We start from the raw sequence: 14,683 nt of genomic DNA, 5'->3' as shown, positions 1-14,683 counted from the left end.
GTTTTTTTCAAACAGCAGCCATAGAATATGCCCATGATACATAAAAGGGATAAAATCAGGAACTGGAGTCATTGTTTTGTTCTGGTCTCTCCTGCTTTTTTAACAGCTGACTTGACCATAAGTTAAATTTACATATGGGGATCATTACTAATTACCTGTGTTAAATGAAATTTGAAATATTTCATTTAAACATAACTTTTAAGTGTTTTGATAAATAGCAGTAAGGATCACTTGCAGCCCCTTCTCTATAGTTCAGACTTCGGGGACTTCAGCAGAGGTTTCAATTGCTCCCTGATTATAACTGTGTTTAATGACAAACACACTTTTGTAAAACTGCAAACCTTTAATGTGAAACTAAAAGTTAAGTATATGTGTTGAGTGTTTTGTCTTCAGCAAGAGTTTTAAATTCTTGTTCTCATAATCAGATTACAGCTATTTCTTAAATGGTAAGGTCAGTCTTTATTATGGCATGTTGAACAATCTCTAGGCATTTTCAGCACCAGGAGGAAATAATGCTTCTTAAATTTTATCAGAAACCACATTATTGTTGTAAAATTCCCTCCATTTTCTACCCAAGATTCATCTGCAGTCAGTAAAAATATCCAAGTTGGGTTTTGAAATAGACATTTTAACATAAAGATCCATGTTGGAAATGTAAAGATGGTTGTTAAGAAAATAACTTTTATTCCAGAAGATGGAGCTATTCCATCATCAGCAATAATGTTTTTTGAGTGGTTCATGTGTTCAGATTGAACGTTGTAAACTGCAGAGATATTGCAGTCAAGTCTGCATCATGCTTTGATGTATGCATTTTATTCCTAAATTTGAATGGTGATGCGAAATGCAATAAAATACCTTAGTTCTGGAAAAATAAAGATATGTAATTTTATAGTAATTAGGAGTTCAGGGCAAATCCTTTTTTTTTTTCCTTTGGTAGAACTGTAGCAGCTGGAGTAGAATAAGGTTGATGTCAAGGAATTATATGCTGTGCAGGACAAAATACGATGCTGTGTTCTACACAGGCACACAGCTTTCACGTGGTGATGTATCTAAGAAACCTCATTTTCCTCCTTAAGAGGGTTTGAAGTGGCACCCTGGCTGTTGAGGGCATCCCTGTGAGCTCTGGCAGAGATGACCTGGGAAATGCAGTGTGGGGACTACACCCCTCTGTCCACACACAGCCCTGCACTCCAGTCCTGGCAGGGTTTTCTTAACTTCGCCAACCGTGCCAACATGTGCTCTGCATCTCCTTGCTGTCAGATCAAATTTTGAACAATTCCCAGGTGAAGTAGTGGCCTTAAGACAGTAAGAAAGTTAGACAGCAGCAGTAAGAAAGTATAGTTCAGTGTGAGAAACAGTGAAAAATTCATGCAATTTTCAGAAAATAAATTTACTTTGATAGTCATCTTTTTCATCTGTGACTGTGTTCAGTCAATGAGAATCATGCAGCTTTTTGTAATTAGGGAACTAAGCATAAATTACAACAGTTGATTTTTATTGAACAAAAGGTTGTGGTTGTGAAATAATTTCAGTGTTTTGCAATATTAATTACCTTGAATGTACTCACAGTGGGACTCTGCAGTGCAGCAAAATTTATTTTCTTAGTACCTGTGACTCTGTCCTATGAGAGGCTGTGTAAATAGGTGGGGAACATAGGAGAGGTGGTCCATAAACCTTGCAGTCCCACAAGGAAGGTGGTGTGTGAGATGGAAGAGAAAAAGGCATGAGTAGTGGTAGGAAAACTCATCCCATACCCATTTTTGCTGACCTTTTTATTACATAGGAGAGGGTTTTTCTATTCCACTTTCCCATTTTGTCTGTTACGCTTAGGAACGGCTGTTGAATATTTTAATTTCCATTTTTTAAACACCCACTCTTCAATTCATTGCACTCATGTTGTGCATTATATAATACACATTATGTGCAGGACTGAATATGTGGCAGAGTAAGTGGAGTGGGAGTTTAAATTACTGAGATGTAAGAGGGTGTTTGGCCATCACAGGTGAAATGAGTCTCTGGATTATAATACCAAAGGTGAATTATGTTTTGGAAGCATTGAATTTGAAGTGTTGAAACCCAAAACCTCAGCACACAAGCCACAGCACTTGGGACCAGCATGTGATGAGTCCTGGGCTTTGAAACTCAGGCTGGTGTTTGTGTCTGTGACACAGGGAAACAGGACAGAAAAGGGTGACTGTGTCCACTTTGAACAACTACCAGAGTTTAAAAGTTGCAGGTTTAAGATGTACTTTCTGATGAGGCCTCCTGAGGTTCTGACACCTGGTACAACTTTCTGCATAGCCTGGCTCAAAGCTTTTCAGCCATTCCTGCACGCATGGTGGATGTAGAAAAGAGGTAGGTATGTGAAAGGGTTTAGTCTGGTGAGTTTTATTTTTGGGAAATTGGTGTGTTGGTGTTTCCAAATACATATATCTGGAAAATTGTTTCCTCACCCAAGAACTGGTTATCTTTATGGAATAAAGCTACTGATACAGCAGTCACACATGACACATTTGCAATTGCATAATATGAGTAGGGAAGAATGCAGTTAACTCTGTATTGTGTCCCAGGTACTGGTGAGGTATTCCAGCACTTTTACTGATTGTTTCATGTCATGTTTTTCTACCTCCAGTGTGCTTCCCCCCCACCCCCCCTTCCTTTGTTTGTGTTTGGTTTGGTTTGGTTTTGCTTGATGTGTGAAATGAAAGAAGAAAACCTCTGAAGATAACAGAGTTCTTGGAAAAATCCTTCAAGGAGACCATCAGCCATTTCCTCTGTTGCTGGGAGGAGGATGTGAGAGGTGGCTGCAGGCAAGGAGCCACAGAGCAGCCCTCTTGTTTGTCACAGCTATGACATGAGTGCCCAGACTCTGCTGATCCCCTCATGAAACATGGTTTTAGCTGGGCAAACCAGTGCCAGTCCTGGAAACACTTCTGAGCAGAGCAATTTCTGCAGATGTTTTCTCTATTTGGTTTCACAAAAACCAAATAGAGAAAAAAAATGAGAAGATCAAACTCAACTTTGATTTCTTACTCAAATACGTGTTCAAATCCCAGCGATGTGAGTATGAATGAGGCGTGAACATGATCTGAGTTCTGCTTTCTCTGAGATGTGGCATTTCCTGGAGAGGTGGCATGTGGCACTTGGTGAGGGCCATTCCTGGCTGCCACCCTGCCTTGGGACAGGGGACAATGTCAAGGCAGCAGCAAAGCTGCTGTTCCCCTTCCTGACATGAGAGCTGAAAGCTTCCTAGAATTGTTCCCCAGGTTTAAATCTTGACTTGGCCCAAATTACTGAGAGTTTGACAGAAGTACAGATACTGAAAACATGTGTCCCTCTGAAACTGGGTGCCTACAGCTGTGCAGGAGGTGAAAGTTTTGGAAGACAAAGCCCATGGATGCCAAGCTGGAGAGGCAGTAGGTTGGACTTGAAAGGTCCAGAAAGAGCAAAACCTAATATTAAACCAGCTCCTTCTTTGAGTTATGCCTTATGAGTTATCCTGGTTTCAGTTTGTATATTGAAAAAAAATTAAAATTTTGTTTTGGTGGCTAGGTCTTTCCCCAATCAGGAGCAGGCTGCTTTGGTTTCTCTCAGAAGAACTCCTCAAGGATGGGTCTTCTGCCCACTACAAGGATAGTTGGGGTTATTAGCATCTTCTTCCTTTCTTTATGTATTTGTTGATTTATTTATTGAAATAATTGTTCCTGGTTCACAGTCACAAGAGGGAAGTGTTCAAAGCATTAGTGGGTTGTGTTATCTATGATGGGCTTACATACTTGTAAGTACCTACTCTGTTTTGTTTTTATACTAAAATTCTGGTTCATAAAACATGAAACCTCTGTGTCCTTCTAGGCACAGGAATAGAAACATCTTTGTCATCTGTGTAATTTAAACTGTTGACATTTCATTTGTGCCAAAACACTGGAAATGCTTTACCAGTTTAAAATATGAACAATTATTTTATTTCTTAGTATGTTAGCTGAATAAGTCATGAAGATTGCTTCCAGTCATGAAGGTTATTTCTACTTTCAGCATGCATTATACAATATGTATATTGTATAATGTACAAGGCAATATGTCTAGTATTTGCATTTCTAGTCTTTAATTAACATTTTTTGAAATACCCTACTTGTAAGTGAAGAGAGAGCTTTTCAGCTCAGGATAAATCTGTGTCACTAAGACAAAGGAAGGGGTTCACACCATCATTGCAAAATCATCAGCCTCGGTACATCTGGAAAAAAACTAATTCCAAAAATCTTCCCTCCTCATTATATCTTAAAATATCTTCTGTTTGTCTTTTCTCCAGCCCCATATGTGACATCCACATTAGTGTGTAATAACTCTATTGTGGTAATAAAAAGAATAAATACAGGAAGATTTATAATCTGATTTCTGTTAACTTAAGAAATAAAGCTTTTTTTGTTCCTTTTTTTCCCCCTCTGATGAATTCTGGCTGTGTATCAGTGACCAACAGGGATTAAAGGTGAAAGTTGTAAAACACAGTAAATAAGAAGAGACAAGTTTGAAAGAGGACAGGAAGAAGAGCAGTCTTTGTCCCTAATGTCAGCTGGCAGAGCTGAAAAGGCCTTTGAATTCCCTACCAGTGTGTCCGTTCAGTTCAGGTTGGTTGGAGGATAGGAGCCCTTTAGCACCTTTAGCAGAGGACAGACTTGTTCATTTACATGTTCCTGTATCTTGGACAGCTCCTGCTGAAGCAGACATCTCTGAGGACCTTCAGGCACAAAGTATTTCTTACAATAAAATGCCACCTCATCCCCCGAGGTGGTGTCCAACGTGTATTTTGGAGTATTTTGAAAAAGCGTCCTCACCCTCAAGGGAGAACATTCTCATCTATGTCATTGGTGTCTCATCAAGATACAGTGTGGTTTCTTCTCCAGCTGCAAGTGGACACTCCCCCAGAGTAAGGGAGGAGGAGGCTCAAAGTGACTCCTGACATCAACTGAATCTCTGGAGCCACAGGCCAGTGGTGAGTTAAGTCTCAGTTTGTTGCCAGAACAAGAGAGAATCGTGTGCAATAGCAGGGATGGTGCTAATAATGCTGAAGTCATGTGTTTGATCTTTGTTTGGGCCATTCACTTAAGAGCTGGACTCCATGATCCTTGTGGGTCTCTTCCAACTCAGAATATTCTGTGATTCTGAAATTCCTTGGTGGCTCTGCAGCCGGTTTAACAAGGGACCAGATTTAATGCTACAGTTGCTGAACTTATAAAGGACCTGAGCACAGCAAATTTTGAAAAGGATTTTTGGGAGCAAGGCTGAACAATTTGGACTGCTTGAGCTCAGTAGGGAGGAAGTAAATAGCAAGGGATGTTAGAACAAACTGTTGAGCAAAAGAAATAAAAATCAACAAGAAGGGCAATGCCTCCTTCACAGTATTTCGTTGCTGTGCAGAAATCCATTGGGATGGGATCTCAGAGAGGAAGAACACTAGTGAGCCTCCTATGTAAGGGTGGATGTATTTTTGCATCAGAATGGGCACCATGACAGAAATATTGTATAGATTATTTTCTTTTTAAAATGCAAGAAAGTGACATTTCTTGTTTGTTTGCTTGTTTGTTTGGTTGGTTGGTTGGTTTTTTGTTTTAAGGAACAGTTCTGCCTCCTTCTAGTCCTTCAGCAGCATCCTGGGAGAGATTTCTGCAGGGCAGGGAGAAGCAGGTGAGCAAAAAGAGTCTCAGGGAAACAAGATTGTCTATGAGTTGTTTCGTGCTCTGCCTTCCCAAGGCACAATTGTTACCAGCATAGGGAAGGGGGTTCCCAAGTTAAGGGGGAGTTGAGTCTTGGCTGCTGTCCTCTTCTGAGATGAAAATTACCAGGAGGAAGAAGATTTCTTGGTGCTGTTGTCATCCTCCACGTACTGGAGATGCACTAATGGGGGCTGCATTTGGTCTGGTGGAGGAGGCTGGGGGCTGAGGTGCTGCTGCTGATGCCAGATGTGCCTGTCCTGGCAAACACCAGCCCAGTTCAGTGTTTGCTCTGGTGTTTGGCTGCTCTTGTTCCTTCTCACTAACAGAGTCATTCCCATGTCCTGCTGGAAATGTCCTGGTCTCAAGGAGTGAAGCAGTGGTAGCTGCACCAGTCATGCCCGAGAACTCCTGATCTTCATGCCTCTGGCAGAACCCTGCCAGCTCCCCTAACTGTGGTGTTCCTGGCACATCCCAGGAATTCATGGGAGGGACAGGGAATTTGGCATAAGCTGGAACCTGGTTTTGTGTGATTCTCAACTTCCCAGGGGGAATCAGCATTCAGCTTCCCAAATTGTATTTTTTGGAAAATGCAGGTACCAGGGAGAGTCCTAGCAAACCTTTAAGGGCTCAGGGTGCTTTTTCTTTGAAAAGGTTGGGAAGATGAGCATTTATAACCCATAATTTCTGGTTCATGACAGTCACTGCTGAACTGTTGCTAGAGGAATCAATAGATCCAAACTTCCTGTTTCAGGAAGGTAACCAACACAGGAGTGAAGGCCTTTGAAACAGCTTTACTGGCTCTGGAAATTGAGACCATGACTGTAGGAAGTCATGTTTTGGACTCTGTAAAAGGTCCTGTTGTTTCTCTGTCTGGGGTTAAGAAAGGTAAAGAATTGCCAGGGTCAAAGGGAAGACTTAACCCAGGATGCCCAGCAAGGTACCTGGTAATCAGGTCCAATTCAAGAAAACTCAAAGTTTTCATCAGGACAATATTTCAGCTTCTGAGAAAAACCTTATTTAGGTACAGCAGGGAGATCAGGCATAGAAAACCAATCTTTTCATGCATCATTTTCAGCCCATGAGCAACTGGGTTTGCATGCATCTCTGGGGTCCTCAGCACAGGAAAGGCATGGACCTGTTGAAGCAAATCCAGAGAACTACACAGATGCTCAGGGCTGGACCACTTCTCCTTTGAGGAAAGGCTGACAGAGCTGAGGTTGTTCAGCCTGGAGAAGGGAAGGTTCTTAAGGAGGGTATAAGGAAGCTTATTAGAAAGATGGAAACAAATTTTTTTAGCAGGGCCTGTAGTGATAGGACAAGGAGAATGTTTTTAATTTAAGAGAGAGTAGATTCAGACTAGATGTAAGGAAGACATTTTTTTATTATGAGGCTGGTGAAACACTGGGACAGGTTACCCCAGAGAGGTGGTTGATAGCTCATTGCTGAAAAGAAGTCAGGTTATGTGGGGCTCTGAGAAACCAAACCATTCCATGGTTCTATGATTCTAAGCAGTTTCTCCCACTGGGATCACAATTGTCAGTGAATTCTGAGCACGTATAACACACCTGAGACAAATCAGCTTTCTTCTTTAAACAAAAAATAGTATTTTCAAACAAAGCATTTTGTGTAAAAATTACATTTTTCCCCAATGCCAGCAGTATTTCTTAAATACAAAAATGTTGATGTCTTCTAGCCTTTTCAAGCTGCATCACCTGCTGCTGAGAGGTCCTGACCCAGTGGTGGCTGCAGGAAAGGAGAGCAGTGACAATGGCTTCCATGAGCTTTGTACATAGATCTGCAGGCATAGTACAGTGATTCAATTTCTCAGTTACAGTAAAAATTTAATTCGCTTTTTTCCCTGTAATAGGGAACATTAACACTGTTTGACTGCTGCAGTCACCGCCAGGTTTGACTTCTGTATGTCTTGAGTTAGAAGTTTGTCTGTCATCTTCACAGAACCAACAATATATGTCAGCAGGCAAGTCGCTTATAGAATGCTACCCCATAATTTGTAGTAATTTTCATCATAATTTTCAGTTTTTCAGTGTTCCAAGTGCTGTGAAAGGATCTCACTGGCAGTGCCAGTCAAGTTAGCTGGTGGTGCATGAGGCAAGGCAGAGCACTGTGCAGCCATTGCTGTTTCTCACTGAGGCAAAAAAGCATTAAAAGACAAATGATATAGCTTTTAGTAAAATATATGCTCTTCCAACAGAAGACAATTGTTAGAAGTTTTTTTGACAGAGCTGGTGTTGCTGACAAGACCAGAGCCTTTTTATGCCATTGTGTGAGGTGTCTGGGCCGGTCACGTGGCGCCAGTGCCCAACAAAGCCCACAGCACATCCCTGACACCCCTCACAATGAAAGCTTGGTGTAACCACATTTTTGTTAACTCTCTGGAAACTCAGGAACATGGACAATGCAGCTCCCACAGTTTCATATTAAAGGGAAATGAGATGTAATAATTATGTAGTGCTGTTAACAAGCAAAAGATTTCAAGAAAAAAATCAATTTCATTTAAGAATGATGGGGACAATGATGATCTAATTTCAACCCTGTTACTTTCCTGAACTTTATTTTCAGTGCTGCTGCTTTCCAGGCACATCGATGTGCTATGATAAAGCAGGGCAAGGCAAAGCCAGTGTAACCAAATAAATTCAAACAAAAATATATGATTAAAAAGCAGTAGGAAGGTGGTGGGAATTTTACACTGCATGTTTTTCTTTCTAATTGCACAGACAAGAGAGAAATGAAGTGAGGCAGCAGAGCACTGCAGCAGACCTGCAGCCACCCACAGCCACAGGTGTGGAGGAGGGCTGAACCAAGTAGCAGTGATTTCATCACTGAATCCCTCAGCATGGAAGGAGAGGTGCTGGGAGCCCAAGTCCACTTGGAGACCACTGGGTGCATGGGGATCACTCCCTCTAATGTGCCCACCCAGCAGCCTAATGGACCAGGTTATAGTCATGAAACCAACACATATTCTCAAAATTTCTATTGCATATTCATTACATTTCCTGAACACATCCATATGCTAATTATATCTGTGGAGTTATTTGGATATGAGGAGGGGCCTCTTGAGGGTCTTTGGTGGTTGTTTGGGAACATCCCCTTCCCTAAATTTCCTTTTCATGCTTCCAGATCTTCTAATGAATCTTTTCTCCTTAAGAGTATCTCAAATATGTGGTCAGGTCATGATGTACTTTTCTTATCATTTTTTGCTTTGGCACAGTATCTTTGTTTTCCAAACTAAGTCATCTGGCAGTACATATTAATCACTGATATAGGTAAATAAGGAAGCTGTAACTGGCACAGGACTTATTAGTCACAGATGTAGGGAGTTAATACAAAGCCACATTAATCTCTGGCATCTGTACTAAGCACTATATGGTACAAAAATAAGCATTAACCACGGATATAGGGATCAAACACTATTGTGCTAAAGTTAAAAGGGTTTTCCAACAGTTTCCCCCACTGCTGCAGAGACTCCTTTTTGGAGAAATGTAACTTGTTTGGTACCACTGTCATGGAGGGTTGTTAGAGGATTATTCCTGTGTAGATGGCCATATCTCATCTGGTTGTTGTCACAGCCCATATGAGCTTGAGTTTCCTGAGCTGGCTGCGCTGTAGCTTTCCTGTATGGCTGTGAGCAAACAAAATCAAAACCAGAAAACCAAAGTAACAAAATTCCTCTTGGTCACCTGGCTGCTACAGAGGATGAGGAGGTTGGATAGGACAGTAAGTACCTCCCTGTAAGTGCTGGAAATGATCATTTAACTATTTATTACTTCTGTTGAATAAATGCTGATTCAGTGGTAAAATAGCACCAGTGGGGGATGGATTCTGGAAGCAACAGCAGATCTCTGTGGTGGCCAGCAAAAGGATCTGGGTTTGGTGGGCAGGTTCCTTTCCAACAGGAAGGGAGCCTCTGATAGCAGCAGGAATGGTCACACTGATTCCCACAGCAGACCCTGTTCACTTGTTACCCTAAGTGTGCTCCATGGCCCAGGTGGGAGCAAAGTGGGACAGCAGCTGGCTGCCCAAAGGGACTGGATCCAGGCAGGAGGAGAGATGAGGTGAAAGAGGACTGTGGAAACTGTGGAAAGACAGCATATCATCAGCCAGGCTGGAAGATTAAAAGAGATCCACCATAAGGCAGTCCTGAAAAATGAACTTTAGAAGATATAATGAAAAATATGTTAAACAATGGGAAATAAAGTCCCTGGCAGGATAACCAGTCTCTGCAAAAATGAGCAGAGAAGATTTTGTTTAAATTTGAAAACCTGAGCAATGTCCCCCATGGGAGATGTAAAATACTTTGGACTGTGAGATGTCTCATGTTGTTTTTCTGTGTACAAAGGGAGTTTGTACACATTTTTTGAGGGTTATGAGAGATTCAGGGAAAGCCCAAACCTCCCTTGCTTTTGCCAAGTGAAAAAGAGGCCACTAGGACAGACTGTCTCTTTATCACAGAAGAAAACATGAGCAATTGAGAGAGAAGCAATAGGCTGTGGAGTAGGGTTTTAAAATGAAGAAACTGAGATGCTGTGATTCAGATTGATTGGGGTTTTTTCCCTCAGGAAGGGGAACTGCCATTTGGTGGACACTGGCCATCACTGAGCACCAGAATTTCAGCAAAGCTGAAGAAGATTTGGTTCAGAAGATGAATTAAATTGGCTGAGCCAGAGGTGTGGCTCAGAAAGGTGCAGATGGATGCCCAGAAGCAGGGTACAAGGGCAGGGGGATGTTTGCTGCCTCACCACTGTGCCACACCATGTACTCAGCCTACAGCTTTCATTCAGACCTGATACTGTAAGGCTATTCTAAATATGTTAAATTTAAAAAAAAACCAACAAGACAAAATCCCCAGCCCTGAGGCACCAGGAAAACAGTGCCCACAGTGCCCCAGGCATGCCCCATCTTAAGGTTTGCCATGGAGAGGTAGGTGGCCAAGCCCATAGCAAAGCAGCATAGACATGACAAATAATGAAAACTAAGTGAAAGTAGCAGAGAAGCAGAAATGTCCAAGCTAAACTCCAGGCTGGAATCTCTTTTGAGGCTTCCTCACCATATTTCCATTTGGAAGCTCCTGGTGGAGCTTCAAGGCAAACAGGCTGTGGCACCAATCCTGTGGGCTGGAGGTGAAACCCTCCCTCCCTGTCCCACAGCAGGGAGAGCTGCCTGTCCTGCAGCAGCAGCAGCAGCCTCCCTGCCCCTGTGCCCTCCCCAGGAGCCCTCAGCACACACCTGCCCATGGCTCAGCTCTGGCTAAACTGTTTTCTCAGCTTCAGACAGCACCTCGCTACCTTTTATTGTCACGTTGATTTGATATGCAGATCTCTTGAAAGACAGCAAAAAGAAGGAGTTAAACCAAGAAAGATCTGGTTTGGTTGTTCATATCATTCAATAAAGACATGACAACTATTTTCATGTTGATATCAGCATACCATCTGTAACAGAACTGACCCATGAAGGTGCATTTTTGCTTTATGATATCTTGATTTGTTTCCTAAGCAGTACATCAATGCTGCATTACCTATTACAAACCTAGACAAAAAGATCTAATGAATAGCTTTCAACCTTTTGATATTTATCCTCATCATACTTTACCACTGTGCCAAGAAAAAAAAAATAAACACTACTAAACAGTGATGGTGCATAAAGCATGAAGCTGATACTGTATTAAAGCAGGTTGTCTTCAGTGGTGTCCTGTAGTTCTGTGAAAGAAAGTTCTTGCTCACTGGTTTAGCTGGTCACTTTATTTTAAACACATCAGGGCTTTTTTTTGGGAAGATGGAGATTTCTATCGAGCGGCGTTGGCCAGACTCCAGATTTCTTCTATTCACTGAGAGCTATAACAGCACTGAACACATAGCTGTGAGTGTGAAAGCAATGTTCACCCCTGCATTTTTGTTTCTGTTCAGTCCTCTTGTCCTTTTAGACAGCATAATAGAAGTGCTGCAGTAAGCAGGGTCAAGTAGGATATGCCAGTGAGAAATGTTAAAATGAGACTATAGGCTGCGATTATGGGCTCTAATGTGCAATGAATCCTTTTTAATCACATGATATGAACTAATGTCACCACTTATTATAAAACAACAAAGTGTTCAGCTACAGGAGGAATAGAATGGATGACAACTGCATTTTTCAGTGTTTTGTTTAAGCAAGTACAGTGTGATCTTTTTAGATAACCAGGAAAAACTGAAGTTAAAATAAGTGCAAGTATTTCCAGATGGTTTTGGTTAAAACAAGTGTCTTTTCAGGACATGAAGATTTACCCCCTGGAAAGGGGATCTGCAGTCAGTATCCACCTACACCTCTGAGCTCAAGTGAAAACTAAACTTGATTAGTTAAAAATTTTTAAGTTTTTATGCTAAAAAAAATTTTAAAGTTAATTCAAGATGGGTTTTTAAAAATGTAAATATAAAAGCTAACTGCAGTTCTGTTCTAAAATAATTTCTAATGATTATTTAAATATAATGTTTTTAAGCAATAGACTTTGTTTCATGCCAAAATGTCAGAGGAAAAGTCTGAAAATACTGTCAATTTTGACACATCTTCAACTGTCCATCCAGTATTCTAGGTACATATATTACAAAATATTTCTGGTGTTCAAGACAGTCAAAAAGAATTGTACCTGAAGAGAACATGGTGAGGCATTCCAGGGCCTTATCATCACTCAGAAATCTTGGTTACATGGTAACCAAAGTGGAGGCCAGTTTGCCCAGCCACCTCAGATCTTTTGCTCCAGATCACAGAGCTGATTTGCTGACTGTATCCTGCTTTGCATGACTAATTTCATTTTCAGTTAATTTCTTCCCCAGTTTAATTCGCAGGACTAGGACAAGTCAGGAGCTCCTGGCAGGGGGTACTAGGAGTACCAGTGGGAAGCACTCATTTAACTCAAATACCCAGCAGCCAGGTAAATTTCTTTGGTAATAAAACTGGGTGCAGAATCTCTCTGGATGACCTTTTGAACTGTTTGGAAGTCCTGACTGGAAGCACAGGAGCACTGCTATGATTTCCTGTGCCTTCTGCCACCCTAAACCATGCTGTCATGCCTCCCCTCTGCACTGCACAGCCCTGATTCCTCAGCTTTCTGGAGCAGGAATCTGCACTGCTCACCTCCTCACCCCGCTCCCTAATAATCAGAATTTAACTGAATGTTCCTATAAAGCTACTGATTGTCCCCAAGACTGGCCTCCCATGACCCTGTGTATCACTGGAACCTCACATTATTGGTTTCACAGGTTTAAAGTGCATTGATTAAGACAAAAAATGGCAAAAAAATCTTTGTGACTTGTATTGTAAAATAGTTTTGTAAGAAATGGTTTAGAATTTGTAAGAAATGTGAACCAGGAGATTTAAATTTGGGAGAGGTTTACCATGGTGCAGTGTCTTATGGGGAACAGCACTGCAGTGACAAAGTGCAAGAGTTTCTTCCATTTCCGGAGCTTCAGGTTCACAATAAGAACGTGTCACCATTCCTGCACTAACCTTTCTTGTATGTGACTACATTTTTGGTTTTTGAAAGAAAGCTCTGCCTGCTATTGTCTGCCTTTGCTGTTACAGGATGTTTGCTGATAGATGACAAAAGCATTGTCAGAGATTGTTCTGTTCCACAGCCTTTCACAGAGGCACAGAAAAGTTTGAAGTGACCTCCAGAGACCACCTGGTTCAACCCCCTCCTCCAGCAGGGCCACCTAGAGCTGTTTGCCCAAAACCATGCCCAAATGACTGTTGAGAAACTCCACATGATGGAAACCTCATAACCCCTCTCAGCAGCCTGTGTCAGTGCTCCATCACCCTCACAGTAAAAAAAAAAAAAACATTTCCCAATGTTCAGAGAAAACTTCCTGTGTTTCAATTTGTGCCTGTTGCCTCTTTTGTCCCTGGGAAGACTCTGGCTCCATCTGCTTTGTACTGTCTCTTTTGGTATTCATATATATTGATTAAATAAATCCCTTAGAGCCTTCTCCAGGCAGAGCAGTCCCACTCTCTCAGCCTTTCCTCCCAGAAGAGATGTTTCTATCCCTCCATCGTCTTTGTGGCCCCTTGTTGGACTCTCTCCAGTAACTCCACGACTCAGCACTCCAGCTGTGGCCTCCCCAGGACTGAGTGGAGGGAAAGGACCCCCTCCTGTGACCTGCTGGCAGTGCAGCCCAGGATTACATCAGATTTCCTTGCTGCTCCACTGCTGGCTCCTGTTCAACCTGCTGTCTACCAGCATCCCCAGGTCTTCTTCTCCCAAACTGCTTTCCAGCTCTCTGGTCCCCAGTTTATGCTGGTACCTGGGGTTGTCCCTCCCCGGGTGCAGTACTCGGCAATTCTTCTTGTTGAACTTCCTGAGATTCTTGCTGGCCTGTTTCTCCAGCCTGTCAAGGTTCCTCTGGATGGCAGAAAGACCAGAAGTTTATCAGCCAATTCTCCCAGTTTGGTGTAATCTTCAGACCTGAGAGTACACTCTGCTCCACCATCCAGATCACTAATGGAAGTGTTAAGAAGGTACACCCTGCTCTTGTTCTCTGCTCACACCACTCGTTATTTGCCTCCAGCTAGATTTTCTCCCACTGGTCACCACCCTCTGGGTCCAGCCAGAGCAGTTCAGGCAATTTGCAATCCACTTCACTGTCTGCAGATCCAGACAGTGTTGGAAACCCTACTGGAGCCAAGGCAGGCAGCACCCACTGCTCTGTGCCCCTCCTAAGAAGCCACTCATCTCTCACAGAAGTTTGTCAAGTGGTCAAACACGACTTCCCCTTAAAGCTATGATCTTTTGGTTGCAGCAAACAAGGTGGACAGACATTCTCAGAAAAAGTTTTCTTTTTTCTTGTTTACATGCTTCTACTGATTCTTGTTATTCCAAACCTGTTGAAGAGCTACAAATAAACCAAATCATGCCAGAGTATAACTGGGTGTTCTGCAGCACTGTCTTTCTTGTCAAGTGAAGCATAAGACTGACAAAGTAATTGTGAGTG

Source organism: Agelaius tricolor, unplaced genomic scaffold (genome assembly GCF_023055355.1).
Source record: "Agelaius tricolor isolate 1412-34295 unplaced genomic scaffold, bAgeTri1.0.p SCAF_9, whole genome shotgun sequence".
Classification (NCBI taxonomy): domain Eukaryota; kingdom Metazoa; phylum Chordata; class Aves; order Passeriformes; family Icteridae; genus Agelaius; species Agelaius tricolor.
Note: the sequence above shows the minus strand (reverse complement) of the source record.